We start from the raw sequence: 13,116 nt of genomic DNA, 5'->3' as shown, positions 1-13,116 counted from the left end.
TTTGTTGTTGTGGTTCAGTCACTCACTCGTGTCCGACTCTTTGCAACCCTGTGGACTGCAGCATGCCAGGCCTCCCTGCTCTTCAGTATCTTGCGGAATTTGCTCAAACTTGTCATGTCCATCAAGCAGGTGATGCCATCGAACCATCTCATCCTCTGCCACCCCCTTCTCCTGCGCTCAATCTTTCCCAGCATCAGGGTATTTTCCAGTGAACTGGCTCTTCACATCAGGAGGTCAAAATATTGGAACTTCAGCTTCAACATCAGTCCTTGAAATGAATATTCAGGGTAATCCAAACCCTTAATTAAAAATGACAACTCAAATTTGAGTAGTTCTAGCAAAACACAGAATATGTTGGTTTCTGTAGCTGGAAGGATGGAGGAGAGGCTTGCTTGAGGTGTGACTGAATCTTGGAACCTAAACAATAAATATTCTCTGGGCTTCCCATCTCTCAGCTCTGCCTTTTCCTTTTGCTTCTCTGTTGATTTCATTTTCTCCTTTTGCAGATGTATTTCCTCCCAGTAGATGTGACTTGGATGACAGCATTTCTGGGGGTCACAGCCTATTATCCAGGGTGGAGAAGGCTTCGTGTCTGAACACTCAATTATAAAATCCAAGAGTCACCTGTTCATTCAGGATCAGAGAAGTGAAATAGGGTCATCACACTAGGGCTGGATCATGTGACACCCCTGCCCATCTTCCCCATCCCCCTTACAGCCAAGATTTGGGGGGAATTGTAAACTGAGGCCTCACCAGAACTACTTGGAGTCAGAGAATATTCAGGTCCTCAAAGGAGGGAGGAGATGTTGAACTGAGTTAAAGAACACATGTGTCTTACAGAATCCTGTAGGGGAGAAGGCAATGCTCAAGAAAAAGATATAATAGAACTTCAAACAAAAATGAGGGAGCAAGTTTAGATTTTACTAAGATCACTCAAGTTACTCAATATAAGCTAAATATCGTGTTTGTCTAAGGAACTGACTGGTCTTGCTGGTGAAAATCACTGTTTAAGTCACCTTGATCTAAGAGAAAAAGCAAATTCCCCACATTTTCAAACAAGGGTGCATTTTCTCATCACTAACTTGGCCTTGTTGATGAATCCAAGTCTTGTCTCTCTCTGTCATTTCTCATAATAGAATGTCTGCCATTTAATAAATATTTAATGCATATTAGTTATTTCTGTCACTTTGACTTAGATTATTACAAGAACAGTCTCATTAAATATTTATAATCACCATATATATATATATATATATATATATATATATATATATATATATATATAAAATAACCTTATGTTATAATTGCTGCCAGTCTCACATGAGGAAACTGGAACTCAGAGGCTTTATGATCATAAGATCATGCCATTAAAAACAGTGGAGCTGATATTATCCAGTTTTGTCAGACTCTAAAGTCAGAGCTCTTGATCTCTATATAATGAATATGATCGCAGGTAGTTGGGAAATGAGAGGAGAAAATTGTCTTTCTTGACCTAACTCTAGTACAGGCCCAGAGCAGTAATTTGTACCACCCCAGCCTTTAGGCACTGTCTCATCTTAATTGCAAAGCATCCATTATACAAGCACTCTTTACTTAATTTCTAAGACTGTAGAGTAGAAGATGCTGTCTTGACATCCCAATACAATAACAGACAACAAAATCTCCCCATTGACATTTCTTGCTTATATACAGATGACATATCCTATTTAATTCGAATGGCAGAAACATGATTGGGCTAGTTTTCAGCAGTTCCATTTGATCCTTTCTTGGTACCCTTTTGTTAATAATCATCTCCTCCTATGTTGTGGATAATTTCAGCATTACTGAAGCTCCAGGTTATCTCACTTCTGTTGTTGCTGGTTGCCCATGCTTGTTCATTTTCTACCTCCTGCCAAGATGTTCATCTTCATTTTGTATGTGTCAGCAGCTTGAGGGCCTTGAAAGGTGTAACTAAGATTCTTGAAGAAAAAATAAATATCAAATTCACTCTGGTTTAGGCAGTGACTGTGATTTTTCTTCTGATACTTACTTGACTCTTAAGTCCTTGCTGACCCACATCTATATATGGAAATGGCATTAACACTTGTAAGAGAAAGCAGATTGTCTACTTAAAAATCTTGGATCAGATGTGTAGTTTAAATATCGTACAGTTTTATTCATCAATGATATTTCAATAAAGTTGAAAAAAAAACCTTTGGATCAGAGACTACCATGGAGTCCCCCATCCTGGGTCTCTTCTTTGGAACTTTATGGTTCTCTTCCCTCCTCCCTGAGTCCTTCTTAGTGTCTTTACCCTGGCTCCTCTAGTCTCTGTCATTCCTCAGGTTCTTGTCTGACGTGTTATGATGTTTCAGCTGCAAATGACAACTTACATTGTAAGGACATGTGTTTCTCGTGTCAAGAAATCCCCATTTTGGTCAGTTTCAAGTGGGTTCACTCAGGAGCTCAGGTCACTTCCCTCTTTTGTTCTGTTCCCCTTGTTAGGTGACTTGGTTCTCAGGATTGTCCTCTTGTGGCTGCAATTGACTTGGAATCCCAGGTGTCACATGACACAACCTGACTAGCTGAAATAGACACGTTTGTGTCTTGCCCACTTGTCATCATTGAGGGATGCTCTCCCACAAGCCCCTAGCTCTCACTTCAGTAGGAGGAATTGCAGCCCAGGCTCACGCCTGAACCTTGCAGTTTTAAACTAAAAAGGATTCATGTTCTGTGATGGGGAAGAGGCCCTGCTCTAAACACCTAACTACATGGGGAGAGAAGAACAAAATAACTGGGTTCTATCACTAAAAGAAGTGAGAAACAGAAGGTAGAGTCTGTGTCACTCTCTTGGGCAGACTTTAGGTGTGGCTAATTACCTTGTCTGTAACCAGCCGGGTGATGACTTCTAGTTTTTTATCATTAGCCTGGGTTTCTTCTGAGAATCAGAGTGGAAATTCCAAATACCTGTTTAGCTCTTCCATTTAGATACATAGTTCTTGCATTTGGGTAACCTACAAACCTCCAGTCATAGACCCCTCAGATCCCACAGGCTTTTTCCTTGAAAATGTCACATGATTTTTCAATTTGCCTGTTTAATTTTTAGGATTATATCCAGGCCAGAACCCTAAGCAGAGGTTAGTCAAATGAACAAAGGTCATGGCAATGAATCTCATTCTCATTCCAGTGCATGCTATGAGCACCTTTTATGGGGCATTGTTTTTCTATTGTAACTTATGTGAGCAGAATTCCTCAGTGAAAGATCAGAGAAATACAGGAAGTGTTTACATGGTAGTGTGGGGCTGTAAAAATGGCCGTGCAAACTCAATCCACACAAAATGGTCTTGATAATATAAGAGAAATTATACTATTATTCTGTGACCTTTAAAAACATGTATTGGAAGACTGGGATGACTTATATAACACTTCTATGTATAATGTAAAATAGATGACTAATTAGAACCTACTGTATAAAGCAGGGAACTCTATTCAATGCTCCATGGTGACAAAGAGGGGAGAAGTGAAAGTTACTCAGTCATGTTTAACTCTTTGCAACCCCATGGACTATACAGTCCACGGAATTCTCCAGGCCAGAATACTGGAGTGGGTAGCCATTCCCTTCTCCAGGGGATCTTCCCAACCCAGGAATTGAACTGGGATCTCCTGCCTTGTAGGTGGATTCTTTACCAGTTGAGCTACCAGGGAAGCCCTCAAAGAGGGGATATATATATAGATACACACACACACGTACATATAGCTGATTCACTTTGAAGTGCAGCAGAAACTGACATGACAGTGTAGAGCAAATAAACGCCGATAAAAATTTGTCTATCTAAACATTAAAACCTCTCTTACTATTACTTATAAAAATATATGGATATGGAAAAATAGTAGAACTGATATTCACTTAATGTTGTCTAAATCATAAGAAACATTGAGAATCAAAATGTTGTGTTTCTTTTAAAAAAAAGTTATAAAGAGTCGTGTGAACAGTGCCTGCCTTCTTCTCATCATACAATTCATAATACTGAGTCAAACTCTTTTCTGTCTTGCTTCTTTCTAAGTTTGAAGTAGTTTCCAACATTCTATTCTTTGCACTTTTAACACTGTGAAATAGCGCCAAGAGTTCTTTTCACGAGAAGGTTTTAAAGGCACCAATTTCTTTAGGGTATTTTCCTTCTTTTCTTCATGTATGTGGCTAAATCGCCTTCAGTTAGTTCCTCTGGCTGCCTGTCTAGAGTTTCTCCAGTTGCAGCAGTCAGTATTCCACTATCAGCTACTGAGTTGACGAAAATGTTCGTTTGGGTTTTTATATAAGATGGTTTGGGAAAAGTCAAATGAACTTTTCAGCCAACCTAGTATTACTATGCTATTTGCATCCAATCTGAATTTTGCTCTTAGTGTTTTTATTTTTTCTTTGCTGCACATTCCTCTTTGTTGGCCAGCCTCCTCTTCTGATCACCCTTTTTCGTCAAATGTCCCATGGGTTTATCACTGAGAGACAGAGACATCACCACAACAGCCGGGTTTGCTGGCTGTGAGTGAGCCGAGCTACAAGTGCATTGACCAGTCACTGCTAGCCTTTGGAAGATGTGAGTTGATTGACCCCTGTCCGTTAGGCATATCTGTTATTGATATATCATAGTGATTTGTGGACAGATGAGTCAGCAGCACAGTTTCAACTTTATTCAGTGACTCACAGTTAATATACCATGGTAACTGAAAGTCGAACTGTGTTGTTCGGGGACTGGTGTTACTGAATTAAACTGTCACATCTGAAATCTGCACACCGGATTTCAGACTCTGCAGGGTGAAGGGTGCCTCTGTTGTAATTCAAGACATTTCCACTCTTTCACTGGCCCCTGCCTGTCAGTTTTTCTTTCTGCTCTATACTTCTGAGACACCCCAGGTCAGCATCTTACTTCCAGGTGGCTGTGAAGTAGGCAGAGCATAGCTTTCATCTGATGCCCATCCCTTGATGATATATCTCATCTCTAGCTTTAGCAAGGATGTGCTTTTAGCCTTGAGTCTGTGCAGTAGGCATGGACTGGAAACAGTTGTTATTTAGAGGGGTGATGTACAATGTATCACTGCTGAGAAACAAGAATGCCATTAGCAAGTTTAATAAGCCACATGACTGCCCATGAGTCAACCAAAGATGGTAAAGGGAAGAACTATGTAGTCAGCAGGTTTTCCTCTCTGTTTCTGGTCCTTTGGTAAGAGTGAAAATTCACCCTCTTTGTAGATAAGCTTTCAAAATCTAGTCTAATCCAATCAAATAAGCCAAGCCCTAGGAAAAGGCCTGGAAGACTAGCACTGCCTTGCTGGGTGACCTTGCACAGAAATCTTAACCTTGGTTTACCTGCATGATGTTCCTCCCTTGGCTTTCAAATCCTCTCTGTACCTCAGATACATTACAGTTTCTTTGATACTCTTCAAGGTGCCTTAACCTCTGGTGGTTTGAAGTAGTGAGGAAAATTTGGGGTTTACTGACTTGGAACTCATTAAGATATCACTCTTTTAGTAAAAATAGAGACTATACTTTTTTTCTTGTATTTACTTATATGCTTCCTTTTATGTGACAAAGAGAACCATTAGATTATGAAAAGAGCACAGATTTTAGAATCAGACAGGGCTGAGTTGGAACCCAGCCTTGTACCGAGTGTACGTGAGATGTTTTATGTCATCTCACTGAGAATGAACTTGGTTTGTGGTGGCTACTGTCATTAACTGATCATAAGTTGATGTGTGGGTCAAATAAGCTGATGTATGTGAAATATTTCACATAATAACTGGAACATTAAATGTACTCAAAATTCTATCTTCATAACTTCTCTATTCTCCTTTCTACTTGAACTTCTAGTAAATTCAGAGACAAACCTCAGTTGTTCAGTTGTTATGATTAACCAATCCTAAACATTTGATGTAGCTAGCTTTCTGCACTCTATAGCTACTACTTTTTTTTTTGAGTGGGTTTTTTTCTTAATTGTTTCCTTTTGAATGTACTTTAATATAATATTAGAACCCCCTCAATTATTTGTGGATATAGATGGGAATACAAAAAAGATGAATGAATAAATAGTTGGTGTCGGCATACCTTAGAGATACTGTGTGTTCAGTTCTAAACCACTGTGGTAAAGTGAATATATTGTAATGAAGTAAGTTACATGACTCTTTTGGTTTATCAGTGCATATAAAATTTATGTTTACACTACACTGTAGTCTATTAAGTGCAAAATAGCATTAGGTCTAAAAATGTACATACCTTAATTTAAAAATACTTCATTGCTAAAAAAAATAATAAAATTGTCGAGCATCTTGAGTCTTCAGTGAGTATTTTACCCGCACTAGAACTTCTTTAAAAATGGAGTCAGTCCTCTCTAACCTTGTCATTGTTGTATCAATGAAATTTATGTTATATTCTAAATCCTTTGCTGTCATTTTAACAATCTTCACAGTGCCTTCACTAGGTTTATATTCTATCTGAAGAAACCATTTTCTTTGCTCATCCATAAGAAGCAACTCTGGTTCCTCTGCCTTTTCTAAATCCAGCTTGAACATCTGGAAGTTCATGATGTTGAAGCCTAACTTAAACGATTTTGAGTATTACTTTGCTAGCTCGTGAGATGAGTGCAATTGTGCAGTAGTTTGACCATTCTATGGGATTGGAATGGAAACTGACCTTTTCCAGTCCTGTGGCCACAGCTGTTTTCCAAATTTGCTGGCATGTTGAGTGCAACACTTTCACAGCATCATCTTTTAGGATTTGAAATAGCTAAACTGGAATTCCATCATCTCCACTAGCTTTATTCATAGTGATGCTTCCTAAGGCCCACTTGACTCTAGTCTGACTCTAGGTGAGTGATCACACCATCTTGGTTATCTGGGTCATGAAGATCTTTTTTGCAAAGTTCTTCTGTGTATTCTTGCCACCTCCTCTTAATATCTTCTGCTTCTGATAGGTCCCTACCATTTCTGTCCTTTATTGTGCCCATTTTTGCATGAACTATTTCCTTGGTATCTCTAATTTTCTTGATCAGATCTCTAGTCTTTCCTGTTCTATTATTCTCCTCTATTTCTTTGCAGTGATCACTGAATTTTTGAATTGATCACTGAATTGATCACCATGAACTTCCAGATGTTTAAGCTGGATTTAGAAAAGGCAGAGGAACCAAGATCAAACTGCCAACATCTGTTGAATCATCAAAAAAGCAAGAGAGTTCCAGAAAAATATCTACTTCTGCCTTATTGACTACGCCAAAGCCTTAGACTGTGTGGATCACAACAAACTGTGGAAAATTCTTCAAGAGATGGGAATACCAGACCACCTGACCTGCCTCCTGAGAAATCCATGTGCAGGTCAAAAAGCAACAGTTAGAACTTGACATGGAAAAGCAGACTGGTTCCAAATCAGGAAAGGAGTATGTAAAGGCTGTACACTGTCACCCTGCTTATTTAACTTTTATGCAGAGTACATACACAAAATACTGGGCTGGATGAAGCACAAGCTGAAATATCAATAACCTCAGATATTCAGAAGACACCACCCTAATGGCAGAAAGTGAAGAAGAACTAAAGAGCCTCTTGATGAAAGTGAAAGAGGAGAGGGGAAAAGTTGGCTTAAAACTCAGCATTCAGAAAACTAAGATCATGGCATCTGGTCCTATCACTTCATGACAAATAGATGGGGAAGCAATGGAAACTGAGAGACTTTATTTTTTTTGGCGGGAGGGGGGTGGGTGCTCCAAAATCACTGTAGATGGTGATTACAGCCATGAAATTAAAAGACATTTGCTCCTTGGAAGTAAAGTTATGACCAACTTAGACAGCATATTAGAAAGCAGAGATGTTACTTTGCCAACAAATGTCCATCTAGTCAAAGCTACGGTTTTTCCAGTAGTCATGTATGGATGTAAGAGTTGGACTATAAAGAAAGCTGAGCACTGAAGAATGGATGCTTTTGAACTGTGGTGTTGGAGAAGACTCTTGAGAGTTCCTTGGACTGCAAGGAGATCTAACCAGTCAATCCTGAAGGAAATCAGCCCTGAATATTCATTGGAAGGACTGATGTTGAAGCTGAAACTCCAATCCTTTGGCCACCTGATGTGAACTGACTCATTTGAAAAGACACTGATGCTGGGAAAGATTGAGGGCAGGAGGAGAAGGGGGCAACAGAGAATGAGATGGTTGGATGGCATCACCAACTTGATAGACATGAGTTTGAGTAAGCTCTGGGAGTTGGTGATGGACAGGGAGGCCTGGCGTGCGCAGTCCATGGGGTTGCAAAGAGTCAGACATGACTGAGTGACAGAACTGAACTGAACTGAAGAAGCAACTTAATTCCTTTAAGTTTTATAAAATTCCAGCAATTCAGTTACATCTTTGGGCTCTATTTCTAATTCTATTTCTCTTGCTGTTTTACCCCATCTGTAGTTACTTCCTCTGCTGAAGTCTTGAACCCCTCAAAGTAATCCATGAGTTCTGGAATCAATTTCTTCCAAACTGTTGTTAAGTTTGATGTTTTGACCTCTTCTCATGAATCATGAATGCTCTTATTGGCAACTAGAATGGTGAATCTCTTCCATAAGGTTTTCAGTTGACTTTGCCTGGATCCATCAGAAGAATCACCATCTCTGACATCTATACCCTTACAAAATGTATTTCTTAAATAATAAGACTTAAAAGTCAAAATTATTCCTTGATCTGTGGGCTGCAGAATGGATGTTATGTTAACAGGATGAAAACAGCTTGTACATCGCATCTCCATCAGGGATTTTGGTAACCCAGTTGCATTGTCAATGAGCAGTAGTATTTTAAAAACAATCTGCTTTTTTTCTGAGCAGTTGGTCTCAACAGTGGGCTTAAAATATTCAGTAAAGTATGTTGTAAAGTTGTCAGTAAGGCTTTGTTATTTCAATTTATAGAGCAAAGGTAGAGTAGATTTAGCATTATTCTGAAGGGTCCTAGGTTTTTCAGAATGGAATATGAGCATTGGTTTCAACTTAGTCACTAGCTGCATCAGCCCTTAACAAGAGAGTCAGCCTGTCCTTTGGCATCGATGTCTCTCTAGGTATTAAAATCCTAGAGGCATCTTCTTCCCATGTAAGGCTGTTTTGTCTACATTGAAAATCTGTTGTTTAGTGTTACCACATTCCCCAAGTATTTTAGCTACATCTTCTGGGTAACTTGCTACAGCTTCTGCATCAGTATATGCTGCTTCACCTTATACTTTTGTTATAGAGATGGCTTCTTTCCTCAAATCTGATGAATCAACCTCTGCTAGTTTCAAACTCTTCTTCCGCAGCTTCCTCACCTCTCTCAATCTTCATAAAATGGAAGAGAGTTAGGCCCCTGCTCTGGTAGACTTGGGCTTATGGGGATGTTGTGGCTGATTTGGTCTTCTATCCAGACAGCTACAACTTTCTTATCAGCAGGAAGTCTGCTTTGCTTTATCATTCATGTGCTCACTGAAACAGCACCTTTAATTTCCTTCAGAATTTTTCTTTGCATTTACAATTTGGCTAACTGTTTGGTGCAAGAAGCTTAACTTTTGGTCTGTCTTGGCTTTTAACAGACATTCCTCACTAAGTTTAATCATTTCTAAGTTTTTAAAGTGAGAGATATGAGACTCTTCCTTTCACTTGAGCATTTAGAGGCCATTGTAGGGTTGTTAGTTGACCTTATTTTAATACTGTTGTGTCTCAGGGAGTAGGGATGCTCAAGGAGAAATGTGGGGGAATAGCTGGTCTATGGAGCAGTCAGAACACACACAACATTTGTTTATTAAGTTCTTCTATAAGCGCAGTTTGTGGCACCCCCAAATAATTACAATAGTATTTCAAAAGTCACTAATCAGAGATAGCCATACAAATATAATAATAATGAAATAAACTTGACCTATTGTGAAAACTACCAATGTGTGACACAGAGCCATGAAGTGAACAAATGCTGTTGGAAAACTGGCACCGGTAGGCTTGTTTGATGCAGGGTTGGCACAAAGTTTCAATTAGTAAATACCACAGTATCTGTGAAGCATAGTCAAACAAAGAGGGATAAAACAAGGTCTGTCTGCATTGCATTTCAGCCCAGTGAGGTACAAATCGTTTTGCCCTCCTTACATTCTTCAGCTGGTGGAGGGCTTTACTTCTGAAATAATTTAGTTTGCCCTGCAGATGTTTCGTTGCTGTTTTACAGTTGGCACAATATCAAGTTTGTGACCATGATGTTTTATTTGCTAGCCCCTCGTTGACAGCCTAGAATAAGAGCTGGTGCAGCTTGAAATGGCAGAAATAATGCTTTGTATTCAGCAAGACCTATCACATTTATTCTTTCTGGCTCACAAGAAAACCACCTTTGTTTCCAGTTAGGTTGAAGTCATGATTGGGTTCAGGCAAATAGGATGTGGGTAGAAGTGATGGCCTGGCCAAGAAACTTTTCCAGAAATTGATATCATTATGTTCTGATTTCCTGGTGACTTCTAAGGCTATTGTTTTTTTTGAATGGAGACTGATAATGTAGAAAGGTACTAGTTACCACTCAGGAAAACCACCTCAGAGACCCACATGGACCTGCATCAGAAAATAATATGACATGAAATCAACCTTTGTTGAGTTAAACTTCTTAGCTATCAGGGCTTGTTTGTTACTGAGGCATAGCATAATCTGTGCTGACTAAAACACTCCCCTATCTAATTCACGAGACTTTTCTGGAGATAAAATGATACTACCCTCGTGTTAGTACTTTAAAATGTATAAGAAAACAATATGTGAATTTATCACATTGTTATTTGTGGAAAGTACCCAGCTTTGGAAGTAAGAGACCAAACTCTTATAAGGCTGTCAAGTCCTCCCATCTCTCTTATCTTTTTAGCCCCCTCAGCTGTAAGGTAACAGTCCTAATCGTTGTCATGACTACTTCTCCAGATTGTTACAAGATGTAAAGGAAAACATGGACCTGTAAGAACCTGGTAAACTGTAAAGTTCTGTCAAATAAAAGGCCCTGGAATGATTCCTCTGGAACTTCGAACCTCTCTGAGGATTACCCTTTTCACATAGAAGAGGGATGTCTCACTACCCCCAAAATGTTACTGTTTTCTAGAATGTCAGCACAGATTCTTGTTCAGTAAAGCCTGAGCCCAAACCTCCTGAATGTAATCCGAAACATTTGGCAGGCATTTTCCTGCCTGAAACATCTACTTGGAGCTGAAAATAAAGGTGGCTGTAATTCTAAACACAGAATGTCTGGAGGGAAGAGATAAGAACCTTGAACAGAGGTTTGATCTCTCCTAAAGACAAGGGTAGAGACAGAGAGGAGAGTATGTGATCAGGGTCTCTTAAAGGAGAGGTGGAAGGGTCAAACTTCACCTAGGGGGACAGCTCATAGAACCCAGAAAGACCAGGGCATGGGCATGGCTACATACTCAGCTGCCTACAGTAAGTGTTTGCAGGAACAGATGTCCGCAGGATTACATTCAATTCTGTAGCTGGTCTCTGAAAATTCCAGGGTAAAGTGTCTATCTTTTTAGCTGGCAGCATTGCTTCCTATCTGGATTCAACCAATTGAATTGAATTCAACCAACATTCAATTCAACTTGAACAGTCTTGTTGTGGGGGTATTGTGCCAAAAGTTAATATTGTCCTAAGGAGACTTTGGAAGAATGAGTAAGCTGAGATGTGGTTTTGATGGCATGAGGAGACAGAGTGATTCACAGATGAAACTTTGGAGCCAAGATCAACCAACAGTCCCTTAACCCGACTTTCCCATTTTAGGGTCCCTCCACTGCAAGGACCTCAGTGTTCACTTTTGTAGCTCTTGTTGCATGCCAGACACCCTTAAGTGCTTCACAAACATTAGCTAATATGACAAATATTAGTCATAAAAAGACCCTGGGAAGTATGTACTATTATCATCCTCATTTTAGAAATGGGGAAACCAGAGCCCAGAGATGTTGAGTTCTGGGACACAAAATAATAAGTGGCATAGCTGGGGTTTAAGGCCAGGCAGCAGGCTCTGCGGTCCTTGCTCCAAGCTCTGGCTCTGCCAGCTCATCCAGAAAAGGAGCAGAGCTTGCTCCTGAACCTCAGGGCTTCCCTGGCCTTCCGTATCCTAGAATTTCTCTGACTTACACCCATCAGATGAGATTCAGTTAAAAACAAAATCAAGCACGAAAGCCACGTCTTGACCAGTTCATGTTGTACAAATATGTGCTTTCAGCTAATAGAAATAAATTGCAAATCCTCCTTGCCAGTTCCTTGCTCCTGGAAACAGCGCCTCACTCTTTGAGGCTCCGAAGCGAATCAAACGCATCCATCAATGACCCCCCAGGGCCCAGAGCATGGAAAGCCAGACCCGAGTGAGCTCATTACCCATCGCTTGGTTGTTGGCCGAAATAAATAAATAATAAATAAAAAGGAAACCCTCTGGAGTTATGCCTGCAGTCGGGTGTGCTAACATTCATTAGCATATCTTCATAAAAATGCGTGTCTGCTGCACATGTTCATTGCTCATCACAATGGTTATATGCACTTCATTAATTACCAGTTGCCTTTAGGCATTTACTTGAAGGCAGTCAAGTACTATGTAATCAAGTAGAGCTAACAAATTACTTTTGTGAGGAATCTGGAAAAAGGAAAATGTGAGATTAGCAATTAGTATTTGTCTCCGACTTTGCTTGATGGCTGGTTGCTTACCTTGTAATGATTTGAGCATCTCGCAGCTGGGTTTCTGTGAGTCTTCTCTCTGGACTCTGTGTCTCCATCTCCCAAATGAGTATTTTTCTGCCATCTTCTCTTCCTATGACTAAGTCAGCATTGCTCAAGTGTGGCCCAGACCACCTGCATCTGGTTTTGTTCAAGGGATCTTGATTAAAAGTGGGGAGTCCCTGGCTCCAGCACAGGCCACTGAATCAGAAAATCTTTACAAATGAGGCCTAGGTGGGCTGACAGCATGAACCAGTCTATACCCATTAGCTCAGAGTTGCTTTCACTTTCAGAAGGGTTCTGATTTTGATAATAAACTCCATGGGTACTCCAGGTTATGCATTGTCGCATGAACCCGGGTGATTCTTAAGCATATTAAAGTTTGAGAACCACCATCTTAAGTATGGTAGAGGGATTAGATGGGATAAAACTGCCAGTA

This window comes from Muntiacus reevesi, chromosome 2 (assembly GCF_963930625.1).
Source record: "Muntiacus reevesi chromosome 2, mMunRee1.1, whole genome shotgun sequence".
Classification (NCBI taxonomy): domain Eukaryota; kingdom Metazoa; phylum Chordata; class Mammalia; order Artiodactyla; family Cervidae; genus Muntiacus; species Muntiacus reevesi.
The sequence above is the reverse complement of the archived record's forward strand: the minus strand, read 5'-3'. Positions refer to the sequence as shown.